At 39.8% G+C, this 11079-nt stretch overlaps 1 protein-coding gene across 2 annotated transcripts in view; it reads left to right on the top strand.

Annotated features, from left to right (window-relative positions):
- XRCC4 (X-ray repair cross complementing 4) overlaps positions 1 to 11079 on the top strand; it is a 292420-nt gene that overhangs the window by 257051 nt on the left and 24290 nt on the right. The window contains exon 9 of one of the 2 annotated variants that reach the window (XR_014147101.1): positions 7837 to 7886. The gene's annotated coding sequence lies outside the window, so the exon portion shown is untranslated. Of the gene's footprint in view, positions 1 to 5267; positions 5462 to 7836; positions 7887 to 11079 lie in introns of those variants that run through there. The other variant, XM_081826618.1, reaches the window with a different exon arrangement.

The raw sequence follows: 11079 nt of genomic DNA, 5'->3' as shown, positions 1-11079 counted from the left end.
TATTTTTTTTAAAGATTTTATTTATTTATTTGACAGAGAGAGACACAGCGAGAGAGGGAACACAAGCAGGGGGAGTGGGAGAGGGAGAAGCAGGCTCCCCGCAGAGCAGGGAGCCCGATGCGGGACTCGATCCCAGGACCCTGGGATCATGACCTGAGCTGAAGGCAGTCGCTTAACCAACTGAGCCACCCAGGCGCCCGCAAAGATGATATTTTTATATCCACAATTTTTTTCAGATAAGTGAATGGCTCTCTCTTTTCTCAGCCTCAGTCATGCTCTGTTTTATGTGTCATTTTGACTGGGCTAACACATGCCCAAATAACTGGTAAACATTTTGAGGCATGTCTGTGAGGGTGTTTCTGGAAGAGATTAACATTTGAATCATTAGGCTAAATAAAGAAGATCCACCCTCACTGATGTGGTTAGGCATCATCCAATCCTTTTAGGACCTGAGTAGAACAAAAAGGCAGAGAAAGGGCAAATTCTCTCTCTTCTTGTGCTGGGACACCCATCATCTCCTGTCCTAGAACATTGGAGCTCCTATTCTATGGCCTTTGGACTCTGGGACTTACACCAGCAGCCCCCGTTCCTGCTGTTCTTTTCAGCCCTTTGGCCTCCATGAGGATTTACATTATCAGCTCCCCTGCTGCTCAGGCCTTCAAACTCAGAGTGAATTACACCACCACCTTTCCTGGGTCTCTAGCTTACAAATAGCAAATTGTGTGACTTACTGACCTCCGGAACAACGTAAGCCAGTTCCTACATATGTATTTCCTATTGGTTTTATTTCTCTAGAGAACTCTGACTAATAATACATGCCAATCTCTGCATTGACAAAACAGCCCAATGGTATTAACTTCTAGAGATTCTCTCAACACAGCATCTATCAAGCCTACATGTTAATTTGATTATAGTTTCATTCAGCCAATCTGTTTCTCTGTGATCTGTGTAGATCTTCAGTCAAAATGTAGCTAAGGTTATTTTGCTACAATGAAATTTTGTTATCATAAGATTAGGCTAGGGTCAAGACTTGTTGAGAAAAGAGAAGAGGAAAGTTGCTGCATGCTGTTCATAAATTTTCAGGACAGGAATTTTATTCGGAGACACCATCTATCCTAATTGCGTGTAGAAATGAATAGTGTTAACCCACCTCAAGCAACATACACAGTTGTGTTTAAAATCAGTCTTGGTGAATCAGATTGTTTTTGAGATTACAAATTGTGTTTGCTATTTAGAGTAATACTACCACAAACTCTTACCTGTGATTAGTCTGGAGGGTGGCACTAAGGGACTGTCAATATTTATGTATTTGAGATTTTTGTCATTTTCATATAATATGAGTTTTAATAATGAATATGCAATACTTTTTAATTTGGTAAAAAAACAGACAATTTTTAAAAGACTTGTCTGTGAATCTTTTTAAAACTCAAATTTCATCTTTTGTTTCCACTTAGTTTAGTAAGTCACAAGTTTGTCATTCCTAACAATGAGAACAGTCCAGATAACTTACACAATTTTGGTATTTAAAACTAATCAGAGTACTGAAGATGTAAGAAAGCTAAATGAACTAAAATCCAGAAAGTAATTAACCATTCCCAGGAAAGAAGAGAGATCCATAGCTACTTTAATGTCTAATGCACAGTGGGAGGAGAAGTCTGTCACAGAACCGAGTGACATAAAAACAGCCAAGCTTTCAACAACCTTTTAGCAGCTGCATGTGAGCTGGTGGGACAGATTAGGATCTCAAGGAGTCCAGACCCAGAGCAAGTCTCCCTCCGCCTACCTACCACCTCATTCCCACAGGCTTCACTGAATCGTGGGGTAAAACACTGAAGGCTGCAGTCAGGGCAGGAGAATGAGGAGAAATGCCTCCGAGGATCTCCAGGCCTTCCTTGAGAGCATGGTAGCACCTGCTGAAGGCTGCGAGCAGGGCAAGAGAGTGAAATCTCTTCCAAGACTTTTAAGGCCTGCATTGAATGCATCATCTCGGCCCTCCCAAGGCTAAGACAAGAAATTTCCTGGGATACAGAAGGCCAATAACAGCCCTAGTGAGCAAAGGGAACTCTTTAGACTCCCCAAAACTGGCTTTCACAAGCTGTAAAGCAAAGAGACACATCCCACATTCAAAGAGGTGGAAGCTAGGCTATAGAGTGCAAAGATCTCTAGAGCTTTGTGACGGCTCAGATCTCAGGTCCTACTGAAAGGAAGGTCCTGATTCCTCCATCAAGTCATTTGAATCCAGTGGTGGACTAAATAAGTACAGCTGTAACAAAGCCAAGACCCAACTAATCTGCAGATTGACTTAGTCTTTATACTGGTGGGATGACAGAAATAGGGCATGCCTTTTTCTAGAGGTAAATATTTCTTCAGTTTCCTCTGTTCTTATATGCACAGTAGTAGGCACACAGTAAAAAAAGTTTGGGTTCTGCTAAGTGGTAAAAAACTTGGGGCCACAGTCAAGAGGAGAAAAGAGTCAGATGGTCAATAGAATCAGATGCAAAGACAGCCAAGTGTAAGATATATCAGACAGGGACTTTAATTTTGCTATGATAAATACACTGAAGGATCTAGTGGAAAGACAACAGTATTTTACTTTGTTTGGCCTGTTTTTGGTATTGTATCATATAAATGATAAGCAATACTTGACTTGCTATTTTTGTTTAATGTTATGGTTCTGTGATTTAGTCACATTTTGCATGTAATCATAAATTGTTTTTTTTTAACTGGTGTACAATGTATCATTGTAAAACTATACTATAATTAATTTATCCATTCAGTTGTCAGCATACACTTAAGTTTCTAAGTTTTTAGTGCTACAAAGATTGTCATGATGCACATTCTTGTATAGATCCCAGTATACATACTCAAGAGTTTCTCTACAGACTATACATAGGAGTAGAATTTTACTAGACAGTGCATTTTTCCCCCATAGTAGTTACACCAGCAGACAATGAGTCTCTATTTCTATATTGTCACCCACACCCAATGTTCTTAAACTTTCTAATTTTTGCCAATTGGTGGATTTTAGGTGGGATCTCATTGTGATATTAAGCTGCATCTCATTAATTTCTCATGAGAATCTTTTCAAATGCTCATGGGCCATTTGTGTTTTCTCTTTTGTGAGAAACTTAATTCTGTCCTTATTAATTCATGGGAATTACTCCTATATTCTGCAAACAGATCATTCTGTCATTTTTCTATATGTTGCAAATCTTTCTCACTTGTATATATATTCTAAACTCCACAGTACATTGCTATTACTTTTGCTGTAAACATTCAGTTGTCTTAACATATAAAAAATGAGAAAAAATGTATTTTATATTCACCATTCTTGACAGACCTCATTCCTTTGTACAGATCCAGATTTTATTTTGATTTCATTTTCCTTTGGTCTGAAGAATTTCCTTTAACATATTTGATAGTTTTAGATCTACCGATAATGAATTCTCTCAACATTTATTTGTCTGTTAACAGGCCATTTAATCTTGCTTTTTGAAACATATCTTCACCAGATGTAGAATTCTGTGTTGATAGTTCTTTCTTTCAGGACTTTACAGGTGCAGCTGCACTGTTTACTGGCTTATACAGTGTCTGACAAGAAGTCTGCTTATTTTCGTACCTCTATTTGTAACGACTTTTTTTTTTCCTTTTAGCACTTTAGAGAAGTGTCGCTGCCTTATGGAATTTGTGGTTTCTGCTGATAAATCTGTGATCATTTACATTGTTTTTCTGCCATATGTCATTTTCTCTAGATTCATTTAAGGTTTTCTCCTTCTCACCGATTATCGGCATTTGATTATGAGATGCCTTGTTTGGGTTTTCCTTGTTTCTTCTGCCTGGAGGTAATTAGATTATTTGATCTGTGGCATTCTAGTTTTCAACACATTTGAAAAATGTTGTCTTTATTGCTTGAAACATTTTTCTGTTCTCTTTTCTCCCGTTCTTCGGGGACTGTAATTCTATGTACGTTAGACCTGTTGATACCGTCCCACAGCTCAGTGAGATTCAACTTACTAGTTTTAGTTCTCTCTCTCTTGCTCTGCTTCATTTAGGATGATTCCTACTGCTGTCACTTCAAGTTTCCTGAGATTTTCTTCTGCAGGATCTAATCATCCATTAATCCCACCCATGATTTTCTTTTTTTGTTTATTTCAAATACTCTAGTTTTCATCTCTTTGAAGGCTAGTTGAGCATTTTTATATCTTCTTTTTCTCTTATCATGTTCATGTTTCCTCCACCTTGTTGAATGTGCAAGCATATTGAAAATTGTTGTTTTAAATGGCCTGGTATGTATGTTAATCCCCTCATCTCCATTACTTAATGTGTTTGTGTCCATAATTAATATATTTCTGCTAGTTATTGATCATATTTTCCTACTTCTTTTCATGATTGGTAACTTTTGATTGGATGACAGATGTTATGAATTTTACATTACTGTCTGCTGGATTTTGTTGTTTTCCTTTAAGGAGTATGTTTCTGGCTTGCAGTTAAGATACTGGAAATTGGCTGGGTCCTTTCTAGTCTTGCTTTTAAGCTTTGTTAGGGCATGTCTAGAGCAACCTTTAGTGTAGGGCTGATTTAGCCCCATGCCTAAGGCAATACCCTTCAGAGGACTCTACCCAAGGCCCTGTATACTACAAGACCATTCTACTCTAACTGGTAAAAACTAGAAATGTTCCCAGTCTTGTGTGAGCTCTGGCGGTTGTCTAGCTTGCTGCTTTGTAGAGGTTCTTTCCCAGGTCTTGATTATTTTCCTTTCATGGTTGTGTACCTCAGTACTCAGCCCAAGACTTAAGGGGATCCCTCTATAGATTAGAGAGTTTGCTCTCTCTCTCACTCCTCGTTTCTCTCTGTGCATTTCCTTCCTTTGGTACTCTGTCCCATGAATTCTAACTTCCTTGGCTTTCTCAAGCTCTGCTGTCTGTGTCTCCCCAGCTGAGTGAAACCTGCGTGCTTTATACATTCCACATTGTTCCATGCTGTGGCCTGCAGACTACTTCCAGGCAATAAGCCCCCCACTCTGTTGCCCTTCTCTGAGATAATGGTCCTGTGATTTTTCTTGTCCAAGGTCTGAAAATTATTCTTTCACATCTTTTGTTAGGATTTCTAGTTGTTTAAGAGGAAGGGACTTACCTGGTTCCTATGACTCCTTTATGGCTGGAAGCAGAAGTCTATTCTTATTTTCTGACAATTGAAACTCCTGCATAAAAATTGTAGTGAGTGGGCAGATGCTCCGTGCAGAGAATGACCAGAGTTTCCTTCTTCAGCTGTGCTTGGCCAGAACCTGAGACTTGCTCCTGATCAGCCGCTCAGAGCCGTGCCCCCAACTTGACTGGCACATTCTATGCTCAAGCTGCCCCAAAGGCACCACCATTCCCCTATCATGCAGCCACCACCTCTTCCCAGTTACCTGCCATGATGACCGCATCCTCCCTGCAGGGGCCCCACAACCACTGCCAGGCCTGCAGAACCGAAAAGGTGGACGAATTTGCTTCAGGATATCAGTAAAGCTGCCCCTAATGATGGCAATGTGGGCTGACTGCAATGGAGTGTGTGCAACACACCTAGATCGTGTGTGAGTCTGTTACTGCTACAACTGTAAAGCGATCCACTGATGAAAAGGACCCCCATTTGTTTGACTTTCTTGCGACACATGATCTAAGTAAGCAGGTAAAATCCATTTAAAAAATGGACGATTGTGTAATAAACTTAGGCAAGACACGGGTTCCCAAATCTGGCATCACACCCTCTTTGACAAGCACACCCTGGGAGACAGTGGTACTGAGCGTGAATGGAGCCTCCGGCAACCTTCCTCATCACCAGTGGGAACAACTCCCCATGGTGAATAACACCGTGCACTTAACACGTGTCGCCTGTGCACTTTCTGGAAGCCTCCCCAAAACTGGCACCTCTGCTTTCTTCGTACATTTGCACCATTCCATTCAATAAAGTATTTTGGTATTAAAAAATAAAAGGTACTAACTTATCTATGAAAAAAATGTTAAATTAGTAGCAAAGGTTAAAAATTTGTATATAGTAGTTGGTTATTGGCAGAGAAAAATTTCATCTGTGCATCCCGATTTCTAACCCAACCTGTTTTTTTTTTTCAATAAACTAAGTAAAATTATTTCAGCATTTCTCTTTGAGGTCAATTTCAAGGACTAGGTTTTTTTCTCTTTAGTATTTTAAATATATAAAAGTATAAGCTAGTTTTGGATGTTTTAGACTTCTGTTAAATACAAATTATTTTGTATCAAGTACATTTTCTTTGTGTTCCTTATTAGATTCTTCCAGGTTTTATTTCCTTATCGTGAATGTTTAACTTACTAAATTCACTCACTCCATGATAATTTGCTTTCTAAGAATTTATTAGATAGGCAAGAAGCCTTTGAGCCTAATAATAAGTCATTCTTGGAAACAGGAAGCAAACCTGTGCCAAAATTAAACAGTCCCAAACACCAAAGGTTCAAGGTTGGTTTGAAACAGAAACCACAAATTTTGATTGGATCTAAACTTGGCAGTATAAGACTCACATGGTTTGTTTCTAGTATTATATAAAGGAGATATATACACAGTCTAACAAAGGGAGACAGGAAAACCAGTTTAAACTAGCAGAACATTCAGGAAAGGATTAAGAACTCAGATCTGGTGTAGTGAACATGGATCTGGAGCCCCTGAATCTCACGGTCTGTTACTAACACACCTAGAGTAAGTGCACAGAAGGATAAATGCTTTTGGAGAAGTCAGCTATCTTTTCTGAGGTGAATGAATGGCAGATAGCACTATGCCAGGAACACATTCCTCAGAGAGGAAGTCTAAAACTAAGAAGTGAGAGTTCAAAAGATAGTTTAATCATGAAAAAATTGCTTTCAGAATTCCCATTTTCTTAATTTATGATATGGTTAACTGGGCCAACATCCCCTCACCTGGGTATCAGGAGTCTAGGAAAAGCAAAAAGATGTTTGTGAAGTGTTTTCAAGTCACTAAAAAGACAGTGGAAATATACGTTAAAATACTTTACTGTCAAAGTGCAGCTATGAAAGAAACTATGATGTAGTTGGAAACTGGTTTTTCATTGTCAGTGGATCTCACGGAATATTGCTGTTGAATTTGCTAGCACTTCACTGAGTTTCTTGAAGGGCCTCACAGATTCAAAAATATAGACCATAACATTTGTTAAACCTTTTTTTTTTTTTTTGGTACTGTGAAACGCAATGAAAAAAAGTATAAAAAAAAAGTATAAAACATAAACACAATGAATGATTATAAGACAAAATATCCTAGAACTATCATATAGAGGTCAAGAAATAGAACAATGTCAGCAACCCACAAGCCCTCCCCAAGGCCTCTACCATATCGAGTTTTTCATTAAAATAATGCCACAGTGTTTTTGGAGGATAAAAACACTGTAAATCGTGTCTTCAAAAATTAATATCCCATGTAAATGGCATATTTCAGACACGTTTGAACAGTCCTGGTAAATTCAAACCAACAAGCCAAGATTTATATTTGGTTTGAGTGAAACATTTCAAGACCGGAGTTAGAGATAATAAATACAGTCAGCATCCACCAGAAAGCTCAGCTTTGCCCCAGTGGTGCCTTGCCTCCCAGTATTTACCCTGTTCGCATCTGACACTCCCCTGTGGGCTTTTCTCTGTGGTCTGAAAAGCTAGTTCCCTGAAAGAGAAAACAGGCACGTATTTAAGATCTACAGGCCCAATCTGTGTAGGAGTGGATTACTGTTGGCCTGCTCCGGCATTCGTGTTTTAGTATAAAGGAAGAACTTGTCTTCCTCACACACAATTTACTTTGTGTTTTCGCTTCTGTCTTTCCCAGGACCCAAGGCTTCTTCTCAATTGAAAACTGTTTCTGGCAGCATGTATATGGTAAGTCTTGCGTAGCTAGAGATTCTTCAGAAATGGATTCCAAGACAGTTTCTTTTCAAAAGGGGCCATGTCCCGACTCTCTGTGTTGCCTCCTCCCCTCCCCCCTCTCACCAATCTTCGTTCGGGTGTTTTGAGATGAGCGTGGGTTTGTGAGATTTTGCGTGCAGGTTTTGTTAGACTTTTGATGGGAACAATGCCACGGCTGGTTGCAGTTGCCAGGTGAGTAAACTCAATGTCTCTCTGTATAGCTTTATCAAGGGAAGCAGAAAGAGTGGATGGGGTTCTACTTGTGTAGAACCAGCAGCTTCTGAGCGGCTCAGGTCCTGGAACTGCTTCTTGTCCCAGCGCAACGGGTATTAGAAGCTTCTTGACTAGGAGAGCATTGAGTCGTACACCAGATTCGTGTGTCTTTACTCTGTTATCTGATCAACTGCTGCTCAGCTTCCTTGTCCAGGTGTTTTTCTCACCACCTTGCCTGGCCCTCTGGCTCCCCGCGGGATTGCATCCTGCCCATCTGATGTCTGCCACTTGCCTGCACTTGCCATCTGTGAGGCAGTCTGACTCCAGTGTGGGTCCTGGAGCGAGGGGTTGCCGCACCGCCTACTGTTAACCTCCGGCACGATGTGTCCTATTTCTAATCAAACCGCTGGCTTAGGATACCTAGCCTTTGCCTTTGGTAGAAGTCCCTAGCCAGCTTCTGAACTCGCCCCCTCTCCCAAACCCTCAGCCTCGCCTCACTTTTCTGAGGACTCACATCTGCTTTGTCCTCTGACACATTCTGCTCTGGGCAACAGACAGACATCAGCACTGGTCCTTGTTTAATGCACTCTGCATTGCTATTGCCTATTCAATTATTCGTTTCTCCAACCATACTATAAGGGGTGATCCAAGACAGGTGCTATTTCTGCATCCCCAGAATCTAGAACTGTGCCTAGAATTTAACAGGCATGTCAGCACATTTACTGACAAAAGCTTTTAACCTGGACCAAGATGACTATAAAGTGTTAGAGAATCTAATTCTAGCTCTCTCACTGTCTAATACTAAAATCTTAGGCAAGTGAATTGATATTTTTGGCCCGCAGTGTCTTCATTTGCAAAACAAGGCTGAGCAGATGATCACTGGGATGGTTTCTAGGATTGCTTTCAGCTTCAGAGTTCCTCAACTCTGCTTAATGCTCAGAACCTTGATTAGGACATCTTCAAAATGATAGGACTCAATTTTCACCCTGAAAGTGATATCTGGATTGTTCAAAACTGATTTTCAGGGAAAAGCAATTTTTAACCCAAATGATCCATGTTTTCCTTTCTCATGCCCATTATAATGCTTAGCAGATTGGGCCTTCAATTGTAGGACAAATGTAAGAGATGAATCGCCACCTAGTGGACACATCCCTAGACAGTGGCCTCCCCTCCAGAACAAGAGGGAGCTTTGTTCTCTGGAGCCCATAGGTCCTTACCCATAGTTTCTCCTTCCTCCCCCTGACACACATCTCAATCTTGTCATTGCCTCTGCTTCTAAAGAAATCACAGAAATATTCATTTTGGCAAGAGAAGACATATTTATTTTGACCACGTTTGATTTTATTTTTACCTATTTGTGTTTCGCATTTACAGTGTGGTAGGCATTTTAAGGAAAAAAAGATAAGGTCCAGCAAACTTAGACTGGGTCTTTTTAGTCTCTTATCAATCTGGTTTGAAAACAATCCTTGAGCATTCAGAGACGCCTTGGCTAGACAGACAGAAAAGGGATAGTAGAGTTCACATGTCTCCCAAGCAGAACTGTCTAGAGAGCCCAGCCTTTCATCCAGTTCCTCACCAAGTGTTCAGAGTTTTACAGTTTTCCTTGTTTAAAGGAAAACCATTTAGAGGCTACTCTAAGGCTTTGGATTAGTAGTTATTTCAATGTGAAGTAGAGTCTTCGCCTGGATAATGTTTTCACTGAGCTTAAGGGAACCTATGTGACCTCTACTTAAAATGAACAAAAGGATATGATTATGCTAGGTTTTCTTTCTCCACCTTAGAAAAAGTGTCCATAAGTTCTGTCAGTGGAGGTTCAAAGAGGCTTAGAGAAGGTATTCTTGGTTAATTAATGAAACATCAAGAGGATTGCTACAAATCTTCAGCCCAGCTTCTGATGCCTCTATGGTACTTTATTATTTTAGCGCAAGACCTTATTCATTTAATCAGCACTAATGATTCCTTCCAGCAACCCCAGATTGGCCAGCTATTCATACTGTAATTGCAGCACTGAGGCTCTATATTTCTCTAGCCTTCTCCACAAGCATATATTTTTCCTTGTTCATTAGTATTTCTCTGCTATTAAGTGCCACTAGCTAGCTCATGACATTCCGATATTTTAATTTCTGTTTCCTACTCCACCAACCCAGTGCAAAATTTCTTCACTTCTCTACAAACTTTTGTTTAATTTCTCTTTCTCTGACATCTCTTACTATGTCTCAAAAAACTTTTGGAATGCTCTGAACCTAAAAATAACTCTTCTATTGATCCTAATATCTATTCAAACAAGTTCTCTCTGACCCTCCCTCCTTCCTTCTTTCCTCCCTTTCTTCCAAGAAAGCCGTTCAGAACAGTTCCAACTAAGGGATTAATACACTCTCCCTGAGTTCTATAGACATATCTCCCAGTGGCCATTCTGTAGAGCTTCAGTCCTGACTAAATCACTCAAAGGATGCTGTCAAGATTCCTAAGCCATATTCTTGTATCGCTGCTCTCAAACAGGCTTTATAGGCTTGCTCTTCTTACCTGTAACTTCTGGAAGCCGATACGTACATTAATCCAAACAGCCAAAGAGAAGGACTCAGTGAGGGGGAAAAAATGAAGAAATTATATGCCTAGAGCTAACCTTGGTCATGCATCCCCCTACTCCTGAAGGAAATACACTCTCAGACAAAAACTGCCCTTGTTCCTCCCATATATTCATACCCTTAGCACAATCTCTACAGAAACTGCAGACAAAGTAATTTGAAATGAATGTGCTCATCCATAAGCATGCAATAAATATCTATCTATATACATTAGACTGTCTTCAGTGTTGAGTAGAAAACAGAAATAAATATAAGGCACAGTTCTTGGATTCTCAGAGCTTACATTGTTATTTTGGCAAAACTTATATTTAAATATTTACAGAAAACAGATAAGAGGCATGCCATAAATCATATCTAATTTTCATATA

The sequence above is a fragment of the Leptonychotes weddellii genome, chromosome 7, assembly GCF_054177405.1.
Source record: "Leptonychotes weddellii isolate Sample4059 chromosome 7, ASM5417740v2, whole genome shotgun sequence".
NCBI lineage: Eukaryota > Metazoa > Chordata > Mammalia > Carnivora > Phocidae > Leptonychotes > Leptonychotes weddellii.
Note: the sequence above shows the minus strand (reverse complement) of the source record. Positions and strands in the feature narration are given on the sequence as shown.